The 10,720-nt window shown below is 31.8% G+C and overlaps 1 protein-coding gene across 4 annotated transcripts in view; it reads left to right on the top strand.

Annotated features, from left to right (window-relative positions):
* The first annotated feature begins 5,158 nt into the window (after positions 1 to 5,158).
* LOC123699060 (protein prickle-like) overlaps positions 5,159 to 10,720 on the top strand; it is a 122,498-nt gene continuing 116,936 nt past the window's right edge. For all 4 annotated transcript variants that reach the window (XM_045645923.1, XM_045645922.1, XM_045645924.1 and 1 more), the window contains exon 1: positions 5,159 to 5,302. The gene's annotated coding sequence lies outside the window, so the exon portion shown is untranslated. The remainder of the gene's footprint in view (positions 5,303 to 10,720) is intronic.

Below are 10,720 nucleotides of genomic sequence, written 5' to 3'. Positions count from 1 at the left end.
ATGCATTTTAAAATAACGTTACCGTTGCTATATGAGCTTAAATTTTTTTTAATAGATAAAAGAATAATGTTTTATAAATTTCTTCCGTATTTAAGTAAAGTTTAAAATAAATAAATTATTTAAAATCTTATGGAGATGTTCATATTATTGGATTTTTATAGCGGCAATATGTTATCCCTTTTTGGTACAATAACAACATTTTAAGGTAATTCACATGTATTTTGTAAACGAAAACCTGTTTAAAATTAAACTTTCGCATACAAAGTACCTACAAAGATTAAGCTTTTTGTGAATTTTGTTGAGTTTTTTTATACAAAGTGAAAGGTTATCAACCCCTTTCCATATAATTACAGAAGGTTAGTGTTTATCGAACGTAGAGTCGTTACAAAGGCATGCAATAATAGTTTGCTTCAAGTTTTTATTAATATGTAAGTAATAAAGTTTCCACACTATCGAAATATCATTGGCCTAGCCATAATTAGAGATTCTTGTCGCAGGAATATACTTTTAGCATTGCTTGCGATTTTTATATTGTGGATGGTTGTTTTGCAAATGGATATCCACGTTCTATACTTAATGTTATTTTGTCACAAGAAAATTATGCAATGTTTTCCATCAAGATCTAATTTTTTGTAATAAAATAGCATACTTTTTAAAACAAACAGAGACTGTGTTACTTATTTTTTTAAAGTAGTAGGTACCACGTAGTAGTATTCATATTTCTACTTAGTACGAACTGAATAAAATACACATTTTTAATTATTATTAAACATTGTGTTATGTTAAATAATATGAAACAGACATTTTTGGTGGTAATAAATTTATAGAAAAGTTTTTACATTCCGTGACAACTTATCTACAAAAATAAATCTCTATTTATTACTGTATTGTATACTTAAAGTTTATTTAATTGTAATCCCATATCCCATTGTTACATATTTAGTAAGATTCTAAGTGTGAAGACTATTTCAGTTATGTGGGTCTGCTCGTTTGCATACAGTATGACTCTATCGAAAGGGATTGTTGGAATTACATTGATGCAATTGTTCAGTATTATAATTTATTCTACCTTTTATGTAGGCAATGTAAATAAATATAAAATAGTTTCAAATGAGTGATATTCGTTTAAATTCAAACGATATAATAACTTAAAGATGATTGAAATTTCTGATAGAGCGCAGATAATAGCTGAATCATCGAGCGAAATCTATTGCAAGTAATGTTATGGGGGGCAAGTATCTCGCCTTGCGACGGTTTGCAAGTAATTATTATTATAATTATAATATCATGCATGCATGAAAGCACATGGCATATATCATGCGAGATGACCGTGTAGACTCTAGAACTTAATCTATACAAATATAGGCTAAGATGGTATTTGTGCTAAGTGCCATGGATCCGAGTTCAACGCACGCGTAGCTCAAAATATATAATTTTTATAAATTATTTTGTTATGTTAAAGATAGTTAAGTTTCTTTCGTTACATGGTTTTTGATTATATTCATGTATTTAACTTTACCAATTACATATAGACCTTCCAATCATGTTCAAAAAGGAAATAAGGATAGGAATATTTATTTCTCTATTAATATAAGCTCTTAGCTAAGACATGAATTTACACAACTACCGTTGCAAATATTAATTACTAGCTTCTCGAGGAAATGTTGAAATTTAATTAAAATCATTCCTATATGTAATTTTAAACCTATGTATGTATAGGTACTCCGTTAGCAATGTAAGTATTTGCATAAGAGAACCTGTCGACCTGTCGTAAAATTTTCTGGTCATAAAAACGGTATTTAATATAATTAACAATAGATATTATGAAATTAAAGGCTTTCGGTAAAATACCTATCAGGAAAAAATTCCACTATCGACATATTATAATAATGTAAATAATTTTATTTTAAGCATGTAATCAATAATCATACCTGTTTAACATCACGGGTTGAACACAATGAGCAAAGCATCAATGATGAATGTTTCGATAATAGGAAAAAATTGAAGTTAATAATTCGACAAATTTTCTTTAGATATTTAGCGTAGAGCTATCCTACTACATTTATACCTAACTAGCTGTGCTCCGCGGCTTTACCCAGATGTACCCTGTTGGTCTTAGAGTGATGATATATAGCCTTCCTCAATAAATGGGCCATCTGACAACGAAATAATTTTTCAAATCGGAAAAGTAGTTCCCGAGATTATCGCGTTCAAACAAACAAACAAACTCTTCAGCTTTATAATATTAGTATATATTATAATATAAGAATAACTTTTGCAGACGAAGTTGGATGGTCCAGCTAGTATGGTATATAATTCAAATCTCAAGTACATGTTGGCACGCGCGGAATGGCGGCTGCTAAGATGCCCCGGACGTGCCTGCTCCGACTCACGATCAAATTATTATATTTATTATTGCTTTTCAATCTGTATCGAGTAATGGAATTACATGAAACAACCGATGGTAGGATAGTGTCGGATTATCTCGCATTATTATCAGATCGAACGTATTATTACGTTTATTATGGGTGTATGGAGAAATGAAAATAATTGAAAAGTATACGTAAATCGAATTTGAAGCTTATAGCATAAGCTTTCTTTTGAATTTTGCAAATGAATTGTATTTCAGATGTTCCTTAGATGTGGCTTATTTCTGGCTATTTTCAACTAAAATACATGATAATTAAAAACAATAAATACATAAATTTGTAAAACTATTAAACCTCTTAGTTCTACTTATTGTACTACGTTTACTAATATTATAAATACTATACTAATATTATAAAGCTGAAGAGTTTGTTTGTTTGTTTTAACGCGCTAATCTCGGGAACTACTGGTCCGATTTGAAAAATTATTTCGGTGTTAGATAGCCCGTATATCGAGAAAGGTTATAAGGTATATATCATCACGCTACGACCAACAGGACCGGGGCCACGGGGGTAAAACCGCGCGGAGCAGCTAGTTAACAATATTCTTAAACCGCTCTACAAATCTATTAACCCTTTAAAAAGCTCGATTTTCCCAGTTTTTCTTGTAAATAAACCTTAATCTCATGTCTAGAGGAAAGCATTAGGATATGTCGCAAATAATCACCTGAAGCAATAACGACTAGAGTAGCAAATGATACGTGCATCCGCGGTAGGTAATTACTAAGCCTGCTTTAAACTTCGCAATGTGACAAGCTGGTTGATAAAGTTATAGATCTTCGGATGTATAATTTTTTTGTATGTAGTTTCATATTATGTAGCTGCGATAACATAACATACCGTGTTTTTATAAGAGACTAGCTTACCGCCCGCGGCTTCGCCCGCTTTCTCTAAAACGATTTGAGATTTAAACTATCCTATCTCTCAAGTTGGATCGAACTGCACATGGTGTGCGAATTTTATTATAATCGGTTAAGTGGTTTAGGAGTCCATTGAGGACAAACATTAATGTGATACGAGATTTATATATTAAAGATTTATTTAAAATACACCACTATAATCTAAATAAACAAATTGTAATGGAAAATTGAATGTTGACTTATACTTTTTAATTGATTAATAAAGCGCCATCTTCTAAAATGTGTCACATAAGTTTACGAGAGTCATAAAATTAGATTGAAATTAGAAGAATTCCGATCGGATTCATTAGTTGTAAAAAAATCGTGGTTTTCTAATTTAGGTGTTTTATACATGACGCTGTTTATAATATCTTTGACCGAAACAGGAAAACATAACGAAATAGAATAAAAGTTTATCGGTTTTGTTCATATATTTTGTCGCCGTCTTTTTATTATTTAACTAAACTAGCTAAATTCCGCGATGTGGTCCGTGTTAATAGTAAGTAGGTACTACATTATATTAAGAGCAAGCGCAACGTTTATTCGGTCCATGTATAAACTCCCTAAATAAATTACTAGTAAATAATTAATTATAATTTTCATGTTATCAAGTAATCGAGAAAGTAAGGCGGCTTTCTATTTATGATAAATAGCATTTAATTCGTAATTAATGAACTTGATATGGAAATACCGACATAAATTATTGGACTGTCTCTCCTTCTGAGGAGTGGCAACTTCTCACTAATAAAATTTTGCATCTTACTTTTGATATATTCTGAATATAAAATGTATATCTAGGATTCTTTTCTGTTTAAGAATTTGTTGAAAATTAAAATAAGGCCATGCATTCGCTTATGTAAAAATATTATGAAGATTAAAAAATATATTATGTTTTTGCTCTATATTTACTCGACTCTCACTAGTCCCACTCCAATTAAAAGGATGGCACGTACATCGTATAAATCTACATTAGCGCAATAATAAAGTAAATTTCAGGAAAAACGTACAGACAATTGTTTTTGAATAATCTAATAAATCATAATATTATCAGGGGTCCAGCTTTTGGTTCATACATGCAGGACTAACCTTCGTTTTTCATTCGTATTCGTTACGTTCTTTGTTAATTATAAACTCTATGAAGGTTTTTCTAAGGTATTGATCTAATCTGACCTATTACTTAGTTGATGATTATTCGCACAAAAAATCGACAGTAACGCTCGGAAAGCTTGTGGGGTGCATTGTGCACAACGCGCAACCCGCAGGTTCTAACCCTTTTTCCTTTCATAAATTCAATCAAGCTCTGTGTAGTCAATTAAACAGATAGGTAATATATTTTCAGATGAATATTTAAGTACAATATCTATTTTATAAAGAATCAAATGACTCTATAATATAATATAATTATAGAGACACTTCTCTATAACTTTTTGCGGGATATAAAAAATATATACAGAACATTAATTATCTAATCTCTACATCTCTACATATTTAAAGAAGCATTATTGAACATCGAAACAAATAAATCAACAAGCACCATACGCAAATAATTTGATTAACATCCAAGATGGGCCCAATTAACCATTAACGACAATATCTAAGTCACTATAAAGCATATTCGTTGACAGCTTGATTTGTTTCAACCTTTCACTTGTCTAATTAAAGCGCAAATAATTTACGAGCCACAACAGACATGTGTAATAAAACAAAAATTTGAATAGCTACTGTCAAAGGATGATATCCTCCGTCTCGTTTGCACGCGTGTGATGGTAATAGTCTATCCCGCTCGCCGGTCTTTCGCGGTTGGCTAGCCATACTCTTCAGTTGAGCATGCGTCCGCGCAGCAAATAGTTGTGTTTGCGCTTGTAATCGTTTGTGAAACAATGCCATCGTAATGTCTAAGTGTCATAGTGTTTTTTGAGAAAGTGAACACAACAAAGGATTGCAGTGTTTTAATGGAAACACGTGGGAATTGAATAGGTGAATAAATTGGAAAGTCGCGTCGTTGTGTGGCCATTTCTATACACCTGCTGTTCTCTGATTATGATATTCGTTGGCGGTTCATCTTTGTTGTTTAAACTCTGTACGTACTGTATGATAGAGATTGCGCAAAGAGATACGTATTAAAATGTAGCGAGTGTCGATGTTATCAAATAACAGACTTTGGTACAACCTTCGATCAAAGGCTTGTTTTTCATTCGGTTACATGAAAAACAATAAAATTGATGGGCGAATAAAAAATATGTAGGGTTAAATGTCAAATGTTAACAAAACGATCAATACAAAAAGAAAATGAGACAGTAACCTGTGACTCTACATTCTTATTTTCACGAAGACTCTACATTCTTATTTGATATCCAAAAATAAATCCTTAAAATACATGTTAAGGAGCTCTATATGAATAAGTAAACATAAAAATTAATTAAAACCAATTTTTTGTTGAGATCTGCACAAAGTTGTAATTTGCGTCAGTGTTTTTTATTACCTCTTGTATTTTAATTACACTTTAAATGTGATATACAGAAAAACACGGTTATAAAAACATACACACACGAGCCAAATACGTATATATAAATTTTAAGATAAGCCTCATCTTTATTTTTTTTTAATAATACAATAACAATGTATGTATAGGCATCGACGGTCAAAGGTAAATAAATAATTTTAGTAACTCAGCCAAATAACTTTCAAAAAATTTTCAAATATTTAGATGAATATAAGAACTCTCATACCAATAAATCTAAATGCCATCAATATTTAAAATATAAAAAATAATGTTGCAAATCAATATAACATCATCACATTTACTTGCAACTGGAGCATAACTCAGCTTCAAACTTCAAAACGTCGTTTCAACATTACTAAAACAAAAAGAACTATTACAGGCCTATACTTCACAAGTCACCAATTGCCTACAATTATATAAGCTACCAAGAAACAAAACGAAAATGGCGTCCTACAGATAGGTATCTGCTCACAATCTGCCGACGATTGCCTGAGTTTAATCGGCGCACGCGCACCGATGCCACAGTAAATATACACGAACAGTATGGAAACAACGTGCTATTACAAAATGTTCCTAACGGCTCACTTGTAGAAACATGCGCTTTGACGAGACATGTAAGCAGTCGTCGCGGTTTTTGTCAGTAGCGAATGTTCTTTAAAGCGCACATGGAACGTCTGCGTCCAACGACCACGGCCGCGGCGTATGAAGTAAACGTTACCCCGTATTAACAAGTTAAAGATTTACGAATAAAAACTTTATTGCCTCAATGGTACATAGGTAATTTATGGAAAAAGCTTAGTTGCCCTACTGTTCGTATTATTTTACTATGTCGATACTGGCACTGTCTCAGCTGAATTATCGATCGCTATTATGGCCGCCAGATACAAGACTGCTACAGATTATAAGAGCACCAAATAATTAATATTTAGTGTATCTAGATGTTTGTCAAATATGGTTCTGCTTTAAAGTTTACCGTGATTTGTTGCTTGCAGATGTTTAACACTTTATTTGGGTACCAATACTTATAATCTGAATCTACACTAATATTTTAATAATGCTTAATATGTAAATCTAACGATAAGAAAATACGATTTAAGATTGTTAGAATTAATTTTAAATTGTAGAGCTTTTGACTCTACATGTCATAACCAAGAATAAATTCATTTTTTATTACAGTGTTTGTATTAGATTATTGCTAACTAGCGGTCTGCCCCGGCTTCGCTCGTGGTACGTATTTCGCAATAAAGGTAACCTATGTTCTTTCTCAGGGTCTAAAGATTGTCTGTGCCAAATTTCATCAAAATCTGTTGAGAGCTTTAAGCGGGAAAGCGTAACAGACAGACAGAGTTAATTTCGCATTTATAATAACATTAGTAGGGATTGATTAGTAGTACAGTATAACGTCATAGCAAAATTATTAGGTTTTAAAATTCGATAGTGTATGAGATATAGAATGTAGGTAATGTTGTTGATCTATGATGTATTTCTAATTGCTTTTTTATGTTTGTGTACAAGAAAATCACTTCATGAACCCTAAACCAAACGGAAAAAAACACAACTCAATGATCATAGACTCTCAGTTAATAATAATTAACCATAGATAAGTTATTGTTCGCTCTCAATAAGGAATGGATGGTACCATGAGTTCAAGTAATTATTTAACGGGATACGAGGTTATATCGTTGTTACTATTGTTCCATACTTAGGTGAGAAAAAATTTGCCGTATATGTAATTATGTGTTAATGTATTATTCAATTGTTGCAAAAAGTTGATACTTCATAGTGTAGTTTTAACATAAAACAAGTATAAATTTTTATGAAACATTTAAAGATCGATCAAATTTTATTCGTTTTAATTATAGAGCCTGAGAAACAATAAAGCTTAAAAAATATAAAATGAATTTTATCAAAAATAATATATCAAATAATTTTCCTTTACCATGCGGCTTTTCCCTTAATTTCTTTGTAGCCATTCAAAATGTGTTTGTTGGTATGACTAAGTCAAAATTAGTATCAAGAGCAAGTTAACGGTTCGACTTCTGGTATATCTTGATACTATTATTGAATAAATGAATTATCTAATCGGAAATCCGTAAAGGTAGACCGGCCTATTGTTTGTCGGCATGTATCTAAAATCAATGTAATATCAATCGCTACATATATCAAGGTATTCAGTAGTAATTGATTGCTTCCTTGATAGATTCGCTCGAAACAATTACAGCCAAGATTGTTTTCCTGTCTGATAAAATATGGGAGGAATTGTAACATATTATATTCAAAATAATATAAAATTTCAAACTTTTTATTTCCAAAGTTTGGTGTAATCTTGAAATGAAATGAAATGAACATTTATTTGTCAGAATTGTGGTTGCCTAGTTTAATAAATATTCACGTCCCCACAATTCGTCAACAAATTGACATAAAAATATTTATATGGTAGAAATTGGGTAGATAATTAATTGACCACAGTTTAAACAATATTTGAGTATCGATATCATGCAAACAAATATAAAACTTCAATCTTTTTTGAAGTGGAACTTCTTTAGGCGCGTTCAGAGTAAAATTTAAAAGTCGCGTCATAAGAATACCACCACGTTATGGAGTAAGGCGACGATTTTGGTATCTTTGAATCTTGACAAATAAGTTTCACTTCTGACACGTGTGCTCGGCACATACACTCATTTTTTACCTCTAGTTAATCAAACACAGATAAAAGCAACAGTAATTAACCAGGATACTTAAAACCTAATAGAATTATTGATCTAATCAAGACGGAATGACAAAACTAGTCTAACGAGAAGCGGGGCCATTAATCAGCCTCCGCCCTACTTATGAGGCAATAATTAAATCTGACCATTTGACGAGATTATTGCCCTGTCTTTGCCTCTTAAGGGTGATTGATACTTTCCAAACTCTTACTTTAATTACGTGTTCAGTGGAATTTAAATATCTCCACATAGTTTAGGATTAACAAGCGTACAATTAACTAGAAATAGAAGTATTATGTAATTTTATGTATAAAGAAATTTATATTATTCAATTATAGATATACCAAAAAAGAGCGTGTGTGCCCAGCAGTGAAACTTCTTTTGGCAAGATTCAACGATACCAAAATCTCCATGAAATTGAAATTTTACTATTATCACGCGTCAAGAAGTTTAAAAATACAGTCTTTTTCTAGTGTTTTGTTAAGTATAACCTACATCGATTTGAATATGAAAACATATTGTTTGTCATGTTTACACATATTTAATAGTTTTTTTCTAGTATAGTAGAAGCGTTGTTAAGTCCCCAATTAAATATCGATTTCTTCATATTTATACCCCTGTAACTGTCTACAAACAGAAACAATATCTATCAATTGTTTGTATAACCTTGTGCTGACGTCTTCCAAAGCCTTAACGACGTCCCAACTACCACACTTGTCAAACATAACATTTTCACAGTAGCTCGACCGGTTTTGAGCAAACAATTCATGCGAGAGCTTCGACAAACAATGTGTCGTGGCCTTTATTTTCTGTACTGATCTGTGCCACAGATTATATAGTTAACTAGATGAGACATACGTAACGTGTCAGATTTTAGAAGTAGATTAAGCGCCAAGGACTTATTTGCGCATTGTAGAAGACGAGCGGATAATAATATTAGTTTTGTTATAAAAATTGGTATATTCACTGCATGTTATTTTGTTGCTTATGTTTTCGTGTAGCCAGAGAAGCTTACATACTCCTATTTATTTTCAGGCTTTCCTTACAAGATAATCTCTATACTTTTTGCAGAATATTAATAAACGTGTGCATCCGCGGAAGACCTCTCTCATACAAATGTCAATTTGCTCCATCTAGTTTTAAACATGACTACATTCTGAGTAATACTAGTCTACCTAATGGGACATAAATCTGGATAGGCTTTATTCAAGATACCTATAAACGCGGCAAATCGGCTTACGTTCTCAGTAATAAGTAAAATGTAGGTACATAGAGTTTTTATATACAAGTCAGTTTATGTTTTTGCAATCTACTTACATTTTGATACATGTTCGTTTAAAACGTTTTGCTACTGTTGCTCGTAAATTGAAAAAGCTATTTCATATTATCATTTTAGTACTATGTGTACGTAGGTATTTATGGTAGGTGTTTTTATGATGTACCTATTAATTAAATCTTATAATGAACTCTATTTATTAACACTAAACTTATTCGGTTTCACGTCTTTCCTCCTTATATCACATGAAAGCTTTCACTGTCCTTATATCCTTATGTATACTTACCTAAATATTTAAAACTACGCAACGGTTTTTGATGCGATGTTTTTACTTTTTAATAGATAGAGTGATTCACGAGGAAGGTTTTAGTATACCATTTATTAAATTTTAGACAAAGCGGGCAAAGCCGCGGGCGGAAAGCTAGTTTTAATGTAAATCATCACACAGTATAAAAACACCAGCAGTATCATAACCACATTCCGCAACATATAATATAACGAACGGTGGCACAATTTGAGCGAACCTCGTCTCAGCAAATTGTGCCCTCCAGCCAAACCCACTGAGTAAATGACTTTCTCAGAAATGTCAGTAATGTTTATGACCCGTGGAGAATAACTTGAGAATAAGCTTTTATTGGTATAATGTTATTTTAGGATATCTATACTGTAGGCAGTTTAACTATGGACCAAATAGTAGCACAATAGAAAATAATCAAATCGTTTTTGCGAATCTTGGAACTTCGAATGGCAGGTAAATAGTTGCTTAGTAATGACAGTCGGATAAACTTTACAGATATCAGAAACATTAAAAGATCAGTTAGTAATAATATAGCTACACTCAATTGAAAAAAAAAACAATCCATTTTTATTACAATCGTTATGTGTACATACATCTCTTGTTACGAAAC

The sequence above is a fragment of the Colias croceus genome, chromosome 17 (assembly GCF_905220415.1).
Source record: "Colias croceus chromosome 17, ilColCroc2.1".
Classification (NCBI taxonomy): domain Eukaryota; kingdom Metazoa; phylum Arthropoda; class Insecta; order Lepidoptera; family Pieridae; genus Colias; species Colias croceus.
Note: the sequence above shows the minus strand (reverse complement) of the source record. Positions and strands in the feature narration are given on the sequence as shown.